The sequence below is a fragment of the Triticum aestivum genome, chromosome 6B (assembly GCF_018294505.1).
Source record: "Triticum aestivum cultivar Chinese Spring chromosome 6B, IWGSC CS RefSeq v2.1, whole genome shotgun sequence".
NCBI lineage: Eukaryota > Viridiplantae > Streptophyta > Magnoliopsida > Poales > Poaceae > Triticum > Triticum aestivum.
The window spans coordinates 4,251,560-4,272,656 of NC_057810.1; the positions used below are offsets into that span (position 1 = coordinate 4,251,560).

General features: G+C 43.8%; 1 pseudogene; it reads right to left on the reverse strand.

Moving 5' to 3' along the window:
* LOC123135312 (BTB/POZ and MATH domain-containing protein 2-like) overlaps positions 1-21,097 on the reverse strand; it is a 40,730-nt pseudogene extending 19,633 nt beyond the window's left edge.

Below are 21,097 nucleotides of genomic sequence, written 5' to 3' on the forward strand. Positions count from 1 at the left end.
AGGCTTGCTCACCACTCGATAGGATTTTTTTAAACTTAGGCGAGTACTGGACTGCAGCTAAGCCCCCGAGAGAGAGGCTTGCTCACCATTCGGTGGGATTTTTCAAACTTACGCAAAACGGATTCGCAGCTAAGCCTCCGAGTGAGAGGCTTGCTCACCACTCGGTAGGATGTTTCAAACATAGGCAAAACGGATTCGCAGCTAAGCCTCCAAGTAAGAGGCTTGCTCACCACTTGCTAGTATTTTTCAAACTTAGGCGAAACTGATTCGCAGCAAAGCCTCCGAGTGAGAGGCTTGCTCACCACTCGGTAGGATTTTCCCAACTTAGGCGAAACGGATTCGCAACTAAGGCATCCACTGGGGGATTTAGAACATGTAAAAAAGGAAGACCAATCATTCGGGAGACTGCAAAATCATGTATTTGATAATCAAACTAAAAGGTATTTCTTATTACATCTCAACAGTCTGAATGCTTAAGAGTAAAAGGGGTGGAGCAGCTCCGCATTCCAAGCATGTGGCTCGTCTTTATTGTGCTCGACGTTGAAAAGACGGTATGCTCCGTTGTGGAGCACTTTGGTGACGACGAAGGGGCCTTCCCAAGCAGGAGCGAGCTTGTGTGGTTTCTGCTGGTTCACTCGAAGAACCAAGTCTCCCTCCTGAAATGCCCGACCCCTCACATTTCTGGCGTGGAATCGACGCAAGTCTTGCTGATAAATGGTTGACCAGATCAAGGCCATCTCTCTTTCAATTCTAGGAGATCAAATGCATCTTGTCGAGCCTGTTCTGCTTCATCTTCTGAGAAAAGTTTGACTCGTGGTGCATTGTGAAGCAAATCACTCGGGAGGACAGCTTCAGCTCCATAGACTAGGAGGAACGGAGTTCGGCCGGTCGACCGATTAGGAGTTGTCCTCAATCCCCAAAGTACTGACGGAAGTTCATTGACCCAGGCGCCTGCTGCATGCTTGAGGTCACGCATCAATCGGGGTTTCAGTCCTTTCGGAATCAATCAATTTGCTCTCTCGGCCTGTCCATTCGACTGGGGATGGGCGACTGAAGCCTAGTCGACCCTAGTGCCTTGGGAATAACAGAATGCTCTGAATTCGTCAGAATCGAAGTTCGACCCATTATCAGTGATGATACTGTGCAGAACTCCATATATGAATGTTAATTCCCCGGTGAAACTCACAGATGTACTCGCTTCAAGGTTTTTGATGGGCTTGGCTTCAATCCATTTGGTGAACTTGTCGACTGCTACGAGCACATGAGTAAAGCCACTCCTCCCATTCCTCGGAGGTCCAACCATGTCTAATCCCCAGATGGCAAAAGGCCAGACAAGTGGAATAGTCTTCAGAGCTGACGCGGGTTTATGGGACATGTTGGAGTAAAACTGGCAGCCTTCACATTTGTCTACTATTTCTTTCACCATCTCATTGGCATGTGGCCAGTAAAATCCGGCTTGGTATGCTTTGGCCAAGATGGTCCGAGAGGACGCATGGTGACCACAGGTCCCGGAGTGAATATCATTGAGGATCATTCGGCCTTCTTCTGGCGTGATGCATTTCTGGCAAACCCCAATTACACTTTCTCTGAACAAGTGTCCTTTTATCACAGTAAAGGCTTTGGATCGTCGGACGATCTGTCGAGCCTCCTCTTCATCCTCTGGAAGTTCTTTCCTAAGAATGTATGCAATGTATGGCACTGTCCAGTCGGGAGTGACGACCAAAACCTCCATGATCAGGTCGACCACGGCTCGGACTTCGACTTCAGTCGGATCTGTGGCACTCTTAGGCTGTAGGGGCTCTTCAGTGAAAGGATCTTCTTGAACTGAAGGTGAGTGAATATGCTCCAAAAACACATTGATGGGGATGGCTTCTCTCTTGGATCCTATCTTTGCCAATTCATCTGCAGCTTGATTTTTCAGTCGGGGTATATGGTGTAGCTCTAACCCTTCAAACTTCTTTTCCAACTTTCTTACTGCGTTGCAATAACCAGTCATAGCCGGGATCCTGACATCCCACTCTTTCATCACTTGATTAACCACCAAATCCAAGTCACCGTAGACCATGAGGTGACGGACGCCGAGTGAAATGGCCATACATAACCCGTATAAAAGTGCTTCATATTCAGCTTCATTGTTGGAGGAATCAAAATGAATCTGGAGAACATAGTTGAGCTTGTCTCCACGGGGGGATACCAATACTACCCCAGCACGGGAACCATTCAGCATCTTGGAACCATCGAAGAACATGGTCCAATGCTCAGAGTGAACTTGAGTCGGCAGTTGCTGCTCAATCCACTCGGCAAGGAAATCTGCAATTTCTTGGGACTTGATAGCTTTCTTTGCCTCAAATTTGATATCCAATGGCAGGAGTTCAATCGCCCATTTTGCCACTCGACCAGTCGCATCTCTGTTGTTCAGAATTTCAGACAACAGTGCATCGTTGACGACTGTAATGGAGTGATCCGAGAAATAGTGTGTAACCTTCTTTATGGTCATAGATTCCATAAACAAGCTTCTGATAATGCGGATATCTCTGCTTAGATGGAGTCAAAACTTCGGAGAGATAATACACTGGGCGCTGAACTTTATAAGCTTTTCCTTCTTCCTCCCGCTCGACCGTTAGTACTGTACTGACAACTTGTCCAGTGGCTGCAATGTAAGGCAGTAAAGGCTCTTTGCTGATTGGTGCAGCAAGCACCGTCTGGGTGGAAAGCAGGGCTTTGAGCTCTGCAAACGCTGCGTCAGCTTCATCAGTCCACTCGAACTTATCAGATTTCTTCATCAATTGGTAAAGAGGTATGGACTTTTCACCGAGATGAGAAATGAATCGACTCAAGGCGGCCAAACAACCAGTAAGCTTCTCAATGTCATGCACACGCAGATGGCGTTTCATTCCGAGGATGGTACCGACTTTCTCTGTGTTTGCGTCGATCCCTCGTTCGGAAACGAGGAACCCGAGTAACTTTCCACCTGGGACTCCGAATGTGCACTTTGAAGGATTGAGCTTGATATCATACCTTCTTAGGCTGGCAAAGGTTTCTGCGAGGTCAATCAGCAGGTCGGAACGTTTACGCGACTTGAACACAATGTCATCCATGTATGCTTCCACATTCCGACTGATTAGAGTGAGCAGGCACTTCTGAATCATCCTCATGAATGTGGCGCCGGCATTTTTGAGACCAAATGGCATGGTGATATAGCAAAAGCACCCGAATGGGGTGATGAAAGCTGTTTTTATTTCATCGGGACCATACAGTCGGATCTGATGATACCTGGAATATGCATCTAGAAAAGACAAGCGCTCACACCCCGCAGTCGAGTTGACAATCTGATCGATGCGGGGGAGAGGGAAATGATCTTTCGGGCAGGCCCGATTGATATGCTTGAAATCGATGCACATACAAAGTGAATCGTCCTTCTTAGGGATCATGACCACATTGGCAAGCCACTCAGAGTGGTAGATCTCTCGGATGAACTCTGCTGGTAGGAGCCGAGCTACTTCTTCGCCAATTACTTTTCTCTTATGCACGGCGGACCGTCGAAGATGCTCTTTGACGGGTTTTGCCTTTGGATCGACACGCAAGCGATGCTCAACCAGTCCCCTGGGTACACCCGGCATGTTGATACGTCTCCAACGTATCTATAATTTATGAAGCATTCATGCTATTTTATAATCTGTTTTGAATGATTACGGGCTTTATTATACACTTTTATATTACTTTTGGGACTAACCTATTAACCGGAGGCCCAGCCCATATTGCTGCTTTATTGCCTGTTTTAGTATTTTGAAGAAAAGGAATATCAAACGAAGTCCAAACGGAATGAAACCTTCGGCAGCGTGATTTTTTGGAAGAATATGATCCTGGAGACTTGGAGTTCACGTCAGAAGATCCTTGAGGCAGCCACGAGATAGGAGGGCGCCCCCCCCCTTTAGGGCGCTCCCCCTGTCTCGTGGGCCCCTCGAGGACTCCCCGACCGACTTCTTTCACCTATATAAGCCTACGTACCCTAAAACCATCGAAGATCAAGATAGATCGGGAGTTCCGCTGCCGCAAGCCTCTCTACCAACCAAAAACCTCTCGAGAGCCCGTTCTGGCACCTTGCCGGAGGGGGAACCCATCACCGGTGGCCATCTTCATCATCCCGACGCTCTCCATGACGAGGAGGGAGTAGTTCACCCTCGGGGCTGAGGGTATGTACGAGTAGCTATGTGTTTGATCTCTCTCGCTCTCGTGTTCTCTCTATGGCATGATCTTGATGTATCATGAGCTTTGCTATTATTGTTGGATCTTATGATGTTTCTCCCCCCTCTACTCTCTTGTGATGAATTGAGTTTCCCTCTTGAAGTTATCTTATCGGATTGAGTCTTTACTTTGCGAACACTTGATGTATGTCTTGTCGTGTTTATCTGTGGTGACAATGGGATATCACGTGCCACTTGATGTATGTTTTGGTGACCAACTTGCGGGTTCCGCCCATGAACCTATGCATAGGGGTTGGCACACGTTTTCTTGACTCTCCGGTAGAAACTTTGGGGCACTCTTTGAAGTAATTTGTGTTGGTTGGATGAATCTGAGATTGTGTGATGCATATCGTATAATCATGCCCACGGATACTTGAGGTGAGAATGGAGTATCTAGGTGACATTAGGGTTTTGGTTGATTTGTGTCTTAAGGTGTTATTCTAGTACGAACTCTTGAATAGATTGATCCTAAAGAAAAACTTTGAGGTGGTTTCGTACCCTACCATAATCTCTTCGTTTGTTCTCCGCTATTAGTGGCTTTGGAGTGACTCTTTGTTGCATGTTGAGGGATTGTTATATGATCTATCTATGTTATTATTGTTGAGAGAACTTGCACTAGTGAAAGTATGAACCCTATGCCTTGTTTCCTATCATTGCAATACCGTTTACGCTCACTTTTATCTTTAGTTACCTTGCTGTTTTTATATTTTCATATTACAAATACCTTTATCTACCATCCATATTGCACCTGTATCACCATCTCTTCGCCGAACTAGTGCACCTATACAATCTACCATTATATTGGGTGTGTTGGGGACACAAGAGACTCTTTGTTATTTGGTTGCAGGGTTATTTGAGAGAGACCATCTTCATCCTACGCCTCCCACGGATTGATAAACCTTAAGTCATCCACTTGAGGGAAATTTGCTACTGTCCTACAAACTTGTGCACTTGCAGGCCAACAACGTCTACAAGAAGAAGGTTGTGTAGTAGACATCACATGTCAGAAGGTTTCCATGCAAAGATGTCCCAATTCTCACGGAGGAACTGGATGAGCGCTTCTTCCTATTTGCTGTCGAGTGTTGTTGAGATATGAGTCGGTGCATCATTGGGATCGGTCGAGTGAATATGAATCGGTTTCGTTTCTCCAGACGACTGAACTGCAGAATTTGTGGCAGACTTCTTGGCTCGTAACAAATCACTCAGATCTGCATTTTTCTGATACTCTTATAATTCAATTGCTGCCATTTGTGCATCGGCGATTTTGGAACCTTTCTGGAAGCATTCCACTGCCTTGCCAGTGACTGTGATCACACCCCTAGGGCCAGGCATCTTCTGCTTGAGGTACACGTAACATGGCTGAGCCATAAAACGCGCATAGGCAGGCCTATCCAGAATAGCATGATAAGCACTCTGGAAATCCACTACTTCAAATGTCAACTTTTCCTTACGGTAATTCTTGGAATCACTGAAAACCACTTCAAGGGCGATCTGGCTGAGTGATTCGTCTTTATTTCTGGGATAATGCCATGAAAACTCATATTGCTTTCGCTAAGCTTGGACATCGGAATGCCCATCCCTTTCAAGGTTTCAGCATAAAGGATATTCAGGCCGCTACCGCCATCCATTAGCACTTTGGTCAGTCGAGTGCCTTCAACCACTGGGTCGACCACCAACGCTTGCCTCCCAGGAGTGGCTATACGCGCCGGGTGGTCAGACTGGTCGAATGTGATGGCTGTTTGTGACCATTTCAGGTATGTGGTCGCCGTGGGCGGAGCAACCATATTTACTTCTCTATTGATGACTTTCAATCAACTTTTGTTCTCAACATCAGCAAAAATCACCAGGGTGGAATTGACCTTAGGATAACCATCATCCTCCTCTTCGTCCTCGTCCTTGTCCGACTCTTTTTCCTTTTCACTGGGCTGTTTCTCTCGGAATTGCTGGATCAGGAGTTGACATTGCCGAGTGGTGTGTTTAGGATAAATCAGATTACCCTCTTCATCCTTCTTCGTATGAATGTGACATGGTAAATCCAACACATCATTTCCCGCTTGATCTTTTATCTTCTTAGGGGTCCAGGGTCCCTTAGGTTTTTCCTTAAACTTTCCTTGCACTACTGCCGCAATTTCACCAGGCGCTGCAGGTTCAGCCTTACGTTTTTGTTTCCGACTGGAATTGCCTCCACCGGCGTCCTGGCCGGCTGGTTTACCCTTGCCACTTCGGAGTCGATCCTCTTCTTCTCCGTTAGCGTACTGGGTGGCTCTTTCCATCATCCGAGTCAGGGTCATATCCCCAGTCCGACCGAACTTCAGGACCAGCTCTCGATATTTAACGCCTTCCTTGAAGGCACACACTGCTTGGTGCTCAGATACGTTTTCCACTATGTGATGCAAAGTGGTCCACCTCTTAATGTAATCCCTTAGAGTCTCACTCGGTTTCTGTATGCAATGTTGCAATTCTGTTAACCCTGTTGGCCGCTTGCAGGGACCCTCAAAAGTTTTGGCAAATACTCGGGTAAGTTCCTCCCAACTGAATATACTGCAGCCCTGATGGCCACTCGGTAATCCTCAAGCCAAGTTTCAGGCTTGGACTCACTAGTGAACTTGCTGACTCCAGTCGCCAACCTGAAGTTGGGAGGAATCACTGCAGCCCTGATGGCTCTGCTGAAACATTCTGGACCCGAAACATGAACTCTGCTACCAGTGGGACGATCTCTGCCAAGATCCTCTCTGTGCGCTCTGTTCCGATTGACTAGACCTTTAACGAGAATAGATCTTGCATCAAAGCCTGGCTCTCTTGGGTCGACCGGAGCTCTGCGCTCGCCACTGTGAAGGCGTCTATCATCATGCTGCCGAGGCACATATGATCCACTCCTCAGAGGAGGTGTGACACTCAACGACGATTGTCGCGGTCGAGTCGGTGATCATACTGCCCATGGCCCTCACGCCGCAGGGGTGATCTTGGGTTGTGGGCTGACTGAACTGTATCTGCTACCATGGATCTGCTATGAATCCTATTCCGCAACTGAGACACTGTCGTATTCTGTTCTCCTGCTACCCGGAGTAAGGCCCGGATCTGCATCAAACCTCTGCCAGCCTCCGGGGAAGGTTGGATTGACTCTGCTATTCGGGCCGCAACTGTAGATTTTGAATCGGAGTGTGGTATACCTTAGGTGGAGGCGGCAAAAGCCGTCGTCGACTGGACTCAGGGATTCGCCCCCGAGCACGCTCATCGAGTGCGTGCTGGAGGTTCTCTAGTCGAGTGTGCTCAGCCAAATTTGCCAGGTGCACCTTGATGTCTACTACACAACCTTCTTCTTGTAGACGTTGTTGGGCCTCCAAGTGCAGAGGTTTGTAGGACAGTAGCAAATTTCCCTCAAGTGGGTGACCTAAAGTTTATCAATCCATAGGAGGCGTAGGATGAAGATGGTCTCTCTCAAACAACCCTGCACCAAATAACAAAGAGTCTCTTGTGTCCCCAACACACCCAATACAATGGTAAATTTTATAGGTGCACTAGTTCGGCGAAGAGATGGTGATACAAGTGCAATATGGATGGTAGATATAGGTTTTTGTAATCTGAAAATATAAAAACAACAAGGTAACTAATGATAAAAGTGAGCACAAACTGTATTGCAATGCTAGGAAACAAGACATAGGGTTCATACTTTCACTAGTGGAAGTTCTCTCAACAATAATAACATAGATAGATCATATAACAATCCCTCAACATGCAACAAAGAGTCACTCCAAAGCCACTAATAGCGGAGAACAAACGAAGAGATTATGGTAGGGTACGGAACCACCTCAAAGCTATGCTTTCTGCTCGATCTATTCAAGAGTCCGTAGTAAAATAACATGAAGCTATTCTTTCCTTCAATCTATCATAGAGTTCATACTAAAATAACACCTTAAGACACAAATCAACCAAAACCCTAATGTCACCTAGATACTCCATTGTCACCTCAAGTATCTGTGGGCATGATTATACAATATGCATCACACAATCTCAGATTCATTTATTCAACCAACACAAACTACTTCAAAGAGTTCCCCAAAGTTTCTATCGGAGAGTCAAGACGGAAACGTGTGCCAACCCTTATGCATAGGTTCATGGGACGAACCCGTAAGTTGATCACCAAAACATACATCAAGTGGATCACGTCATATCCCATTGTCACCACAGATAAGCACGGCAAGACATACATCAAGTGTTCTCAAATCCTTAAAGACTCAATCCGATAAGAGAACTTCAAAGGGAAAACTCAATCCACTACAAGAGAGTAGAGGGGGAGAAACATGATAAGATACAACTATAATAGCAAAGCTCACGATACATCAAGATCGTGCCATAGAGAGAACACGTGAGAGAGAGAGAGATCAAACACATAGCTACTGGTACATACCCTCAGCCCCGAGGGTGAACTACTCCCTCCTCGTCATGGAGAGCGTCGGGACGATGAACATGGCCACCGGTGAGGGATCCCCCCTCCGGCAGGGTGCCGGAATGGGCTCCCGAGAGGTTTTTGGTGGCTACAGAGGCATGTGGCGGCGGAACTCCCGATCTATTGTGTCCTTCGATGTTTTTAGGGTATATGGGAATATATATGAGAAATAAGTTGGTCGGGGGAGCCTCGAGGGGCCCACGAGGGTGGAGGGCGCGCCCAGGGGGTGGGCGCGCCCCCCCATCTCGTGACCTCCTCGACACTTCCCTGGCTTGCACTCCAAGTTCTCGAGATTGCTTCTGTTCCAAAAATAACTTTTCCGAAGGTTTCATTCCGTTTGGACTCCATTTGATATTCCTTTTCTTCGAAACACTGAAATAGGCAAGAAAACAGCAATATGGGCCGGGCCTCCGGTTAATAGGTTAGTCCCAAAAGTAATATAAAAGTGTATAATAAAGCCCATAAACATTCAAAACAGATAATAAAATAGCATGAATGCTTCATAAATTATAGATACGTTGGAGACGTATCAGCATCCCCAAGCTTAATTCCTGCTCGTCCTCGAGTAGGTAAATGATAAAAGAAAGAATTGATGAAGTGTGAATGCTAGAAGGTGCACAAGTTTGCTCAATGATAATTTCAATCACCTTTTCTAGCATGATTATATGTCATAACAGTAGTTAATCTCATAAAACTTCTCAAGATCAAGTAACAAGCTATTCACATGTTAAAGCATAGACCATAAACTTTCTTGAAAACTAGCAAACTTCATTCTTAGTCATCAAACAATTACAATTCATCTTATTTTCAGGAAGAGTCTATGTCAGAGCTTTGATTTAGCAAACTCCACATACTCAACTATCATATAGTCTTTCATGATTGCTAACACTCACGTAATACTAATGGTTATGGAGTTTTAATCGGACACTGAAAAAGATAGGGGCTTATAGTGTTGCCTCCCAACGTATTCACCTTTGGGTGATGTCAACAATAATAGTTCATGCTAACTTACATCCAATTGGATATATATATATCAGGATCTTTCCAACACGAGGTGCTTGCCAAAGGATAAAATAAAAAGGGAAAGGTGAAGATCACCTTGACTCTTGCATAAAGTAAAAGATAGGCCCTTCGCAGAGGGAAGCAGAGGTTGGCATGCGCTTTTATGGTTGGATGCACAAAATCTTAATGCAAAAGAACGTCACTTTATATTGCCACTTGTATATGGACCTTTATTATGCAGTCCGTTGCTTTTATTGCTTCATAACAAGATCGTATAAAGCTTATTTTCTTCACACTAATAGATCATACATATTTAGAGAGCAATTTTTATTGCATGCACCAATGACAACTTACTTGAAGGATCTTACTCAATCCATAGGTAGGTATGGTGGACTGTCATGGCAAAACTAGTTTAAGGATATTTGGAAGCACAAGTAGTAGCTCTACTTTGTGCAAGGAATTTTGGCTAGTATGAGGGGGAAAGGCAAGCTCAACATGTTTGAATGATCCATGACAATATACTTTAACTGAGATGTGAGAAAACATAACCCATTACGTTGTCTTCCTTTCCAACGTGAACTCTTTAGCATGTCATACTTAATGAGTGCTCAGAATTATAAAATATGTCTAGGATAGTATATTTATATGTGAAATCTCTCTTCCTTCAATATACTTTCATGAATTGTTCAAATGACCAATACAATGCTTGCTAACCTTCAATAAATTTACTACCTCTGCTTCTTAGATGTGAAGTCATTACTCCCAACGGGGTAAGCAAATGAAATATATATAATTTCAGATTTATGACATTCAACTCATTCAACCATTTACTCATAGGATATAAGTGAAGCACACGAGTAAATGACAAACTACTCCAAAAAGATATAAGTGAAGATCAATGAGTAGGTAAATAATTATGTAACTATGTGAAGACTCTCTCTCATTTAAGAATTTCAGATCTTGGTATTGTATTCAAGCAGCAAGCAAATACTAACAAAAGAAAATGACGCTCCAAGCAAAACACATATCATGTGCTGAGTAAAAATATAGCTCCAAGTAAATTTACTGATGAACGAAGACGAAAGAGGGGATGCCATCCGGGGCATCCCCAAGCTTAGGCTCTTGGTTGTCCTTGAATATTACCTTTGGGTGCCTTGGGCATCCCCAATATTAGGCTCTTGCCACTCCTTATTCCATAGTCCATCAAATCTTTACCCAAAACTTGAAAACTTCACAACACAAAACTCAACAGAAAACTCGTAAGCTCTGTTAGTATAAGAAAATAAAACCAACACTTAGGTACTGTAATGAACTCATTCTAAATTCATATGGGTGTAATATCTACTGTATTGCAACTTCCCTATGGTTTATACCCTCCGATACTACTCATAGATTCATCAAAATAAGCAAACAGCACATGGAAAACAGAATCTGTCAAGAACAGAACAGTCTGTAGTAATCTGGATCAAACGTATACTTCTGGAACTCCAAAAATCCTACCAACTTAGGACGTCCTAAGCAATTTGTGTACCAATCCCGAGCAAAAATAATTAGATCAAAATCACGTTTTTGTGAATTATAAAAACTAATTTACTGGGTGCAAAAGTTTCTGATTCTCAGCAGGATCAACACAGTTATCACCGTAAGCTATCCTAAAGGTCTTACTTGGCACTTTATTGAAACAAAAGCTATAAAACATGATTACTACAGTAGCATAATCATTTGAACACACAAAAACAGTAAGGGTAAATATTGGGTTGTCTCCCAACAAGCGCTTTTCTTTAATGTCTTTTTAGCTAGGCAAGATGATGACAATGATGCTCACATAAAAGATAAGAATCGAAACATAACGGGAGCATCATGAAGCATATGACTAGCACATTTAATTCTAACCCACTTCCTATGCATAGGGATTTTGTGAGAAAACAACTTATGGGAACAATAATCAACTAGCATAGGAAGGCAAAACAAGCATAGCTTCAAGATTTTAAGCACATAGAGAGGAAATTTGATATTATTGCAATTCCTACAAGCATATGTTCCTCCTTCATTATAATTTTCAGTAGCATCATGAATGAATTCAACAATATAACCAGCACCTAAAGCATTCTTTTCATGATCTACTTGCACAGAAATTTTACTACTCTCCACATAAGCAAAATTCTTCTCATTCGGAATAGTGGGAGTATCATAAGAGACTTGAATACTATAAATTGTTTCCACATTAAAAGAGTAATGTTCAGAAAAAGGGTAATCATAATCATGACAAGTTTTATAAATATAATCATCACTACTTTTTATATCATAAGTTTCATCACCATATTCATCATAAGTAGCAACTTTGTTCTCATCATAATCGATTGAAACCTCTTCCAAGATAGTGGAATCATCATTAAATAAAGTTGACACTCTTCCAAATCCACTTCCATATTCATCACAATAAAATTCAACATCCTCCAAAATAGTGGGATCACTACTTCCTAAAGTTGACACTCTTCCAAACCCACTTTCATCAATATAATCATCATTGGTAGGAGGCATGCTATCATCATAACAACTTTGCATATCAAAACTTGGGATGCTAAAAATATTATCTCCATTAAACGTAGCATCCCCAAGCTTGGGACAAACATTAATTTCAGCAAATATATTCTCAAATATTTCATCCTCATCAAACATAGCTTCCCCAAGCTTGGGCCTTTTCATATCATAAGCATAATCACTCTCATCGTTAATAGTAAGGATAGCACCAATAGTATAGCAATTAGCATCATTACAATGAGTAGTAGGAGCAAATCCATTTGGGAGGGATACCTTTTTACCTTTGTTGCTCCTTCTTTTCTTTTTCTTCTTCACATTATGTGTTGGTTCAACCTTCTTCTTTGAGCTCCTTATTGATGAGATTGGTTGATTAGAAAGCTCCTCCTCGTTACCTAATTCATCATAAGAAATAATAGGAGGAGATTGGGAGGTCTCTTCCCTTTCATTAGTATTCTCATCATCTTCTATTTGATTTCTTTTCTTTAGGTAATTGGCAATATAAGGATTTTCAATGCAATTCACCGCACAAAACATATAAATATCTTCTAGATCAAAATCAAGAAATCTATCAAGATTAAATTTTGGAATAACATCAGTTATACGTTTCATTTCTTCATACCCCAAAAGAAGACTAAGCTCTTTATCATTCTCAAGGGTAATCAAGTTATCACAATTTTTGGACACGATTCGATCATGAAACAGTTTGCATTGGAGATTTAAATGACCACATTCATTGCAAAGTTCACAAGGATCGCGAAAAATATTGAATTTTTTAGCACAAACATCAAGACTTTCTTGCAACAATTTAGTTTCTAAATGCTTATGCCTCTTGCAATATCTATCTTCCCTATTTGGTGCGTACTTGCAAACCCGATTCACTCCACAAAGATTGACATGCTTATAGGAGACATTTTCATCATAACTAGTGCAATCATCATTAGTACTATGGATATTCAAATAGTTCACACTAACAACATTGCAATAATGCTCATCATACAAAGATCTAGTACCAGACATTTTAATGCATTCTTCATCTAGCAATTGAGCACAATTTTCCTTTCCATCAGTCTCACGAAAGATATTAAAAAGATGAAGCGTATGAGACAAACTCAAGTCCATTTTTTGGTAGTTTTCTTTTATAGACTAAACTAGTGATAAAACAAGAAACAAAAATATTCGATTGCAAGATCTAAAGATATACCTTCAAGCACTCACCTCCCCGGCAACGGCGCCAGAAAAGAGCTTGATGTCTACTACACAACCTTCTTCATGTAGACGTTGTTGGGCCTCCAAGTGCAGAGGTTTGGAGGACAGTAGCAAATTTCCCTCAAGTGGATGACCTAAGGTTTATCAATCCGTAGGAGGCATAGGATGAAGATGGTCTCTCTCAAACAACCCTGCAACCAAATAACAAAGAGTCTCTTGTGTCCCCAACACACCCAATACAATGGTAAATTGTATAGGTGCACTAGTTCGGCGAAGAGATGATAATACAAGTGCAATATGGATGGTAGATATAGGTTTTTGTAATCTGAAAATATAAAAATAGCAAGATAACTAATGATAAACGTGAGCACAAACGGTATTGCAATGCTAGGAAACAAGGCATAGGGTTCATACTTTCACTAGTGCAAGTTCTCTCAACAATAATAACATAGATAGATCATATAAAAATCCCTCAACATGCAACAAAGAGTCACTCCAAAGTGACTAATAGCGAAGAACAAACGAAGAGATTATGGTAGGGTACGAAACCACCTCAAAGCTATCTTTTCTGCTCGATCTATTCAAGAGTCCGTAGTAAAATAACACGAAGCTATTCTTTCCGTTCAATCTATCATAGAGTTCATACTAGAATAACACCTTAAGACACAAATCAACCAAAACCCTAATGTCACCTAGATACTCCATTGTCACCTCAAGTATCCGTGGGCATGATTATACGATATGCATCACACAATCTCAGATTCATCTATTCAACCAACACAAAGTACTTCAAAGAGTGCCCCAAAGTTTCTACCAGAGAGTCAAGACGAAAACATGTGCCAACCCTTATGCATAGGTTCATGGGCGGAACCCGCAAGTTGATCACCAAAACATACATCAAGTGGATCACGCGATATCCCATTTTCACCATAGATAAGCACGGCAAGACATACATCAAGTGTTCTCAAATCCTTAAACACTCAATCCGATAAGATAACTTCAAAGGGAAAACTCAATCCATTACAAGAGAGTAGAGGGGGAGAAACATCATAAGATCCAACTATAATAGCAAAGCTCGCGATACATCAAGATCGTGCCATAGAGAGAACACGAGAGAGAGAGAGAGAGATAAAACACATAGCTACTGGTACATACCCTTAGCCCCGAGGGTGAACTATTCCCTCCTCGTCATGGAGAGCATCAGGATGATGAAGATGGCCACCGGTGAAGGATCCCCCCTGCGGCAGGGTGCCGAAACGGGCTCCCGAGAGGTTTTTTGTGGCTACAGAGGCTTGGAGCGGCGGAACTCCCGATCTATTTTCTCCTTCGATGTTTTTAGGGTATATGGGAATATATAGATGAAAGAAGTCAGTCGGGGGAGCCTCGAGGGGCCCACGAGGGTGGAGGGCACGCCCAGGGGGGTGGGCGCGCCCCCCTATGTTGTGGCCTCCTCGACGCTTCCCTAGCTTGCACTCCAAGTTACCGGGATTGCTTCTATTCCAAAAATAACTTTTCCGAAGGTTTCATTCCGTTTGGACTCTGTTTGATATTCCTTTTCTTCGAAACACTGAAATAGGCAAGAAAACAACAATATGGGCTGGGCCTCCGATTAATAGGTTAGTCCCAAAAGTAATATAAAAGTGTATAATAAAGCCCATAAATATTGAAAACAGATAATAAAATAGCATGAATGCTTCATAAATTATAGATACGTTGGAGACGTATCACACCTCTTCCAAGGCCCGAGCCTCGGGGGTTTCTCCAACGATGGGCGTGTGGAGTGCATCCATGTTGCGGCGACGAAGTTCTTCCCTCTGCTGCGAAGAAAGGGGTTCGGGATGGTACTCCTCGTGGACGCGCGACGGATGCCGCCACCATCCCCGCCATCTTCACGGCGGAAACCAGGCGGACTACATGGTCCGTCGACTATCAAGACTTCAGCCGCAGGGTCGCTGCTATCGCACTCGGATGAGGTATCGACGGAGCCAGTCGAACAGGCCTTGGAGAGTTTCGTCGGGCTCGATTGCCACGACTTGTTGGGTGGCCGAATGACGAGCCACCATGTGTTTCACCCACCGCTGAAGCCGCCACCGACCGGATCTCTTACGGCAGCGTATAGCGGGGAGAGAAGACACCATGGGAGCCGACCGATACTGGGTCGACGGCTGCCGGAGAAGGACGCCGCGTCGCACACGCGAAAGTGCGTCGCCCCTTGGACGGGGAGCGCCTCGACGTCAACGGGAGCTTCCTGAAGCCAGGAGGAGTCGTCGGCGATGAAAACGAGCATGCCGAGACGGATCTCGCGGCCCTCAGCCAATCCACCGCCAAAAACCATGATGATGAGAATCAGAAAAATTGCAACTTCACCAACAAGTCACTAAGACACCTGCCCCAAGGTGGGCGCCAACTGTCGTGGTCCTAAGACTGACAGTAGAAAGAGGGGTAGGTATGGAGAGGCAAGATCTCAGCTATGGTGAAGGTGTACACACAGGATTTGCCAGTTCAGACCCTTCACGGTGGAAGTAAAAACCCTACGTCTCGGTGCCCGGAGGCGGTCGACTGGATTATATGTGTGCGGTGATATAGGGGGTGCGAACCCTTGTGCCAGAGGAGGGGGGTGGCTTATATAGAGTGCGCCAGGACCCCAGCCATCCCCCATTGCAAGGGGTTCAATGTACATAAAGAAGGGGCGTTACTGATAACGCCAGCCTTAAGTGCTATTAATGACCTTAAAGACTATGGAGTGAACGCCTGACCGTTGCAGTGTTGAGTGACTCCTGGTCTTCAGTCGGTTGAGTGATTCCTTGTATGGTCGAGTGACAACAGGTAGGAGGGGTACCCGAATGATACGATTTGTCGAGTGGATTGCACTTGACACTTTTGACTGGGGGTTCTTTGTTGCCTCTTGGACTTCTTTGCTTCTAGGGTAGTGACCTTGGGTAGGGCGTATAGGCCAGGTCTATGACTCTACCCCGGGTTTGTATCCTCATCACCACCCGTTCAACCTACACCACCAGCGGTGCCTAGGCAAGCCTCCGTCACATGGCGAGGTCTTCCTCGCCGCCACCTTGCCGGTCCATGGAGGCGCCATGGGCTGGCCGGGACTCGGCGACACAACCCGTTCGATGCGCAGGCGGTGGCGCGACGCTTGATGAGTCACGATGACTCATCGTAACGATGGCAGCGGCACGGCACTTGATGAGTCATGATGACTCGTCGTAACTATGGCGGCGGAGATACCATCCGGTTGGAGCCGGGACACGCTTAGGCATATCTTGCAGCCTCCCTCTTCGTCGGCACGAACACGTGTCACACGTGGCGAGTGGCACGAGGCGGCGACTTCCTCCGCAATTGGTGGCGGTGTATGCGGTCATCGACGGATGTGTGCACACTATGTGTCGCACGTCCATCCATTCATTCTTCTCCTTTCGACATCTACTCCCGTGGGGCATACCCCTCACACTCCCGGCGAATCTACAAAGACATCGATGACGTCCAAGCCAAGCCCAACCATGCATGGTACTTCAACAACCACATCGACGCCGCTCAAGGCCGACGAGGCAAGACGACGTAGGCGGGCGTGGCCAGAGCAAAGGCCACGTTTTCGACGGCGCGTGTACCACTCTGTACACGGACTCCACCGCCGCCACACATATACACCACCACCATGCATGAGGAACGCGAAGCGAAGAACGAAGACTACGACTACAGCTTAATCGGAGGTGTCCTGCAGTACTATCCACGGGAGTAATTAACCGGGGGCTTTCCGAGGCCCCCGGGAACCAGGAGACCCGATCGCTTGATCACTTTGGCCGCGCCAGCAGGCCCCACACATTTTCTTTTTCTCTTCTTGTATTTGTGTACTTTGTACACTGGCACGCCCGCAACACATTGTACCCCGGGTCAAGGGAGACGCTTATACGAAACCTCTATTCTTTTTGTATGAACGATGTCTTTCCTTTTTCGTGTCAAACAGTGTGGAATTGCTCTGAACCTTTTATACATTTGTGTGTGGAATCTGTTATTAATCTGTACAACATCAGCACTAATACTTTAATGGTATCGATTCAATATCTTAACTACTGGGCCACCAGTCAGCCATGAATCTTTGTCCGTATAACATCAACAGTGAAACATTTATATTATTGATTCAATATATCTACAACATCAGTACTGCCGACCATGTATATTTTTCCTGTTGAAACGACTTCTTCCATTAACTACAGTCTTGCATTTTTCTAGCAAAATAACCTGATCTCTTGCGTGTAAATGTTCTCTGCAATACTAATACATCCATGTGTATGGGTACTACTGGGGCCTGTAGCTCACTAGTTTGTGGTTCCCTGTAATTATTTACCTCTGCTATCATGCTGGTTTCGGCTTTGTAGTAAGGTCCTCGACATATACTTCTCGTTCAAAGAATTAGCACTTCAAAATTTTAGTTTGCCTACATCAGTACCTTGGAATATACTTCCTGTTGGAAGGATTAACATTTTGTATTCTGGACATTTGTTATTGCCACTGCTCTTTAGCTATATAACATCAAATCTGCACTTGAACTTTAAATGTTTAAATTATATGACAATTTAATTGTGCTACTTTTTATTCGCCGGTGTTAGTTACTATGAAGTAGCTGACTGGAGACAACGATGAATGCTTAGCCTCTAGTTATAAGGATTACCTGCTGCTGCTTTTGCTACCTCTTTTGTTCCCTGAATGAATGGTCCTGCTGCTTTCTCGCATGTGGTTTCTGTTTCTCTTTTCCTTGGACAGTGTTTTTCTCTCTTATAATCATATTCTGGTCAGGCTGCTTGTGCTGTCAAATTTGAACTATTTATTAGGGTTGATTTGTATGCCACTAATGCCTACTGCCTTCTCCACCCGTCCAGCGGCATACAAGACGTCGTCCTCCTCGATGCAGCCGTTCCCAACAAGCTCTCTTTGCCGGAAGAGGTGCAGAAGCAAGTCCAGCACCCCCTTGGCCCCTGCATCCTGTCCTAGAACGCCTGGACAAGCTCACTGATGGCTGCGTCCTCCTTACCTACTAGCGTGGTGAGCCTCTCCCCACTTTACACCAAATCTAGATGATACTTGCAATCTGAATACAGATCATGTTTCGGTTCAGTTTAGAGGCGGATTCAGTTGCTGAGATAAATATGTGAGCTTGATTAGTTGCTGACGGTTTTGTGGATCTGATTCTCTTGCACTGTTACACATAATTTAATTAGGGAAAGCTAGTGCTGATCCACACAATATGATATAGCTATTTTTTTTTCTAACATGCACCATTCTTCATGTTGCTTTCGTATTGATCTTTTGGGAGTTAATTTGGAAGTTCTAGCTTGTTAGATATAAATTCAGCTGCGACTATGTATCTTGCTAGAATAGACTTGTTTTACAGATGCGTGTATGTAGTACTTGAGAGAAAACCTAAAAAACTATACTTTTATGATCAGCATCTTACAACTGTAACTGTATATTTTGTTTATATTGCTATATGCTATTATTGTTACTTGGATTTTTATTTCCTGTCAAGTAACTATATTTTTGCTTGAATAGATGTTGACTTTAATTATGCTCCTGTTGTTTTCTTGTTAATACAAAAGCAACAAATTCCCTATTCTAAAATAGTGTTTAGGATTCAGATTGTGTTGAACATCAATAATTCTGTACATTAACTGAACTCCCTTCTGTTCAATATCCTGTCCCACACTACATATATGATACATCAATTATCACTTATTTTCATACCAATGGTAACCCCTTTTCATGGTTGAAATGAACATTTTCACCGTGGCAGTCTGCTTTCTCTATCATAGATTGGAACTGTGGATGCATTACGGTATGAGTGATTATTGTATGAGAAGCTATTATCCTTTTTGTTGTTGTTGGAAGGTAGGACTACCTGTGATATTATTATTCTCCTTTAGCATAATAATTTTATTAAGATAAAAAAGTTTTGTTCCCTTTTCGTTTTGAAGTTTTCCTTCGTTACCAGAATAAAAGTATTGCTTAAGTTATTTATTTTCGGCAATGGGTACCCAAGTGCCTCCCCTTGACTTACTTTTTATACTTTTCTTAGTTTCACATACTTCATATTTCACGGCACATTAGATACTGCATCATAGGAAATTCAGAGGGTTTTCATAGCATGATTCGAGTTTAGTGTAGTGATAGCTTAGGACTTCTAGTCAAATAAGCACTGTGTAGTTTACTACCAACTATTGATGCTCATCATTCCTTTTTGTTGCCATCAGTTGTTTCTTTTCACACAAATGATTTTGTTTCACTACTTTGCATCATGGCAGAGAAAAAATATAGAACTTGATAACGTGTAGTAAGCTACTTCCAGTTTCTACTTCTATTTTAACCTACTGACAATAATATTTTATAGTGTGACATATTTTTCATTATGTGGTAGATATTGGTTTATGGGAGCATTTTCAACCACAAAGACATGACGCGCGGATCCACGGCTAGGAATGGGGGGTCCCCTGGTTGTCCAACGAGCATTGTGGGTTGCTTGATGGGTGTGGTGCTGGCTGTAAAGTAGCATAGTGTTCTCCGAGACATGCTTGTAGAATTAATCTTTTTTGGGTTCTATTTTTGCTCCTGTACAGGTGTATTTTTGGGTGTGTTTATGTATTTTTTTGTTTTGAAGGACCTGAACATATATCTTCTGTTAAATTATTATTGGCTTAAAATTTCCATGGACCAAGAGAAATGTGTGATGGGCTAATGTCCTGGACTGAGAAATTAGTGGGCCTTTATTGAAATTAATGGACCTAAATTCAAATTGGCTTGATTACTATATGGGCCACCACTCTTGGAGAGTTGAAATTTAGGGGGCCAAAATTTTAGATGGGCTGATTACAACATGGGCTGCCACGTCAGATCCATGTCAGATGATGACGTGGTAGATAAGCTAACACCGTTATGAGCATGCCAGTTAACCGCCATCGACGACGGTTAAAATCCGTCATGGTCCGTGACGGTTTTCGATGATCCGTCATGGAGCGTGATGTGGTTAAATTATGACGCGATATACATGACGGAACTCAAATCCGTCACGTATGCCCCTTGATGACGGACTTGTGCATGTCCATGACAGACTGAAACGGTCACGTATTAACAGATTTCTTGTAGTGAACTCAGGCTGGTCAATGAAACAGTGACGGACCTGGAAAGTGTTTGGAGTGGGGGCAAACTAATTGAGTGGGGGCCTATTCTACAGAAATTAAAAGAATTTAAGCATATTTTACAGAAAAGACAAGCAAATCTTACTAAACTTTCAATTTTTCAGTGGGTGCCTGGGCCCCCACTCACCATAACATGGGTTCGCCCCTGCAATGAAACTGAATGCAACGTGAGCCTGCACGTTGTTATTACGATATTCGCCGTGGGCAAGGAAAACCGAGATAAAGTCTTTGTCCCCATAGCCAAAGCCATTTGGGTGGTAGTCGACCTTCCAGCTAAGGCCTCCAACAATGAAAGGACGAGACTGGATGCAGTGCCTGTTGGGAGTTGTCTCTTTGGTGTGCGAGTAGCCTTCGACAACGAGCAAGTGGTACCCGCTGTCGGTGCCGGAGTCAAAGACGGATTCGGTGGAGGCGCATAGCCTGCCGTCGGCGACGAGAGATACGCTAGCGAAGGCCAT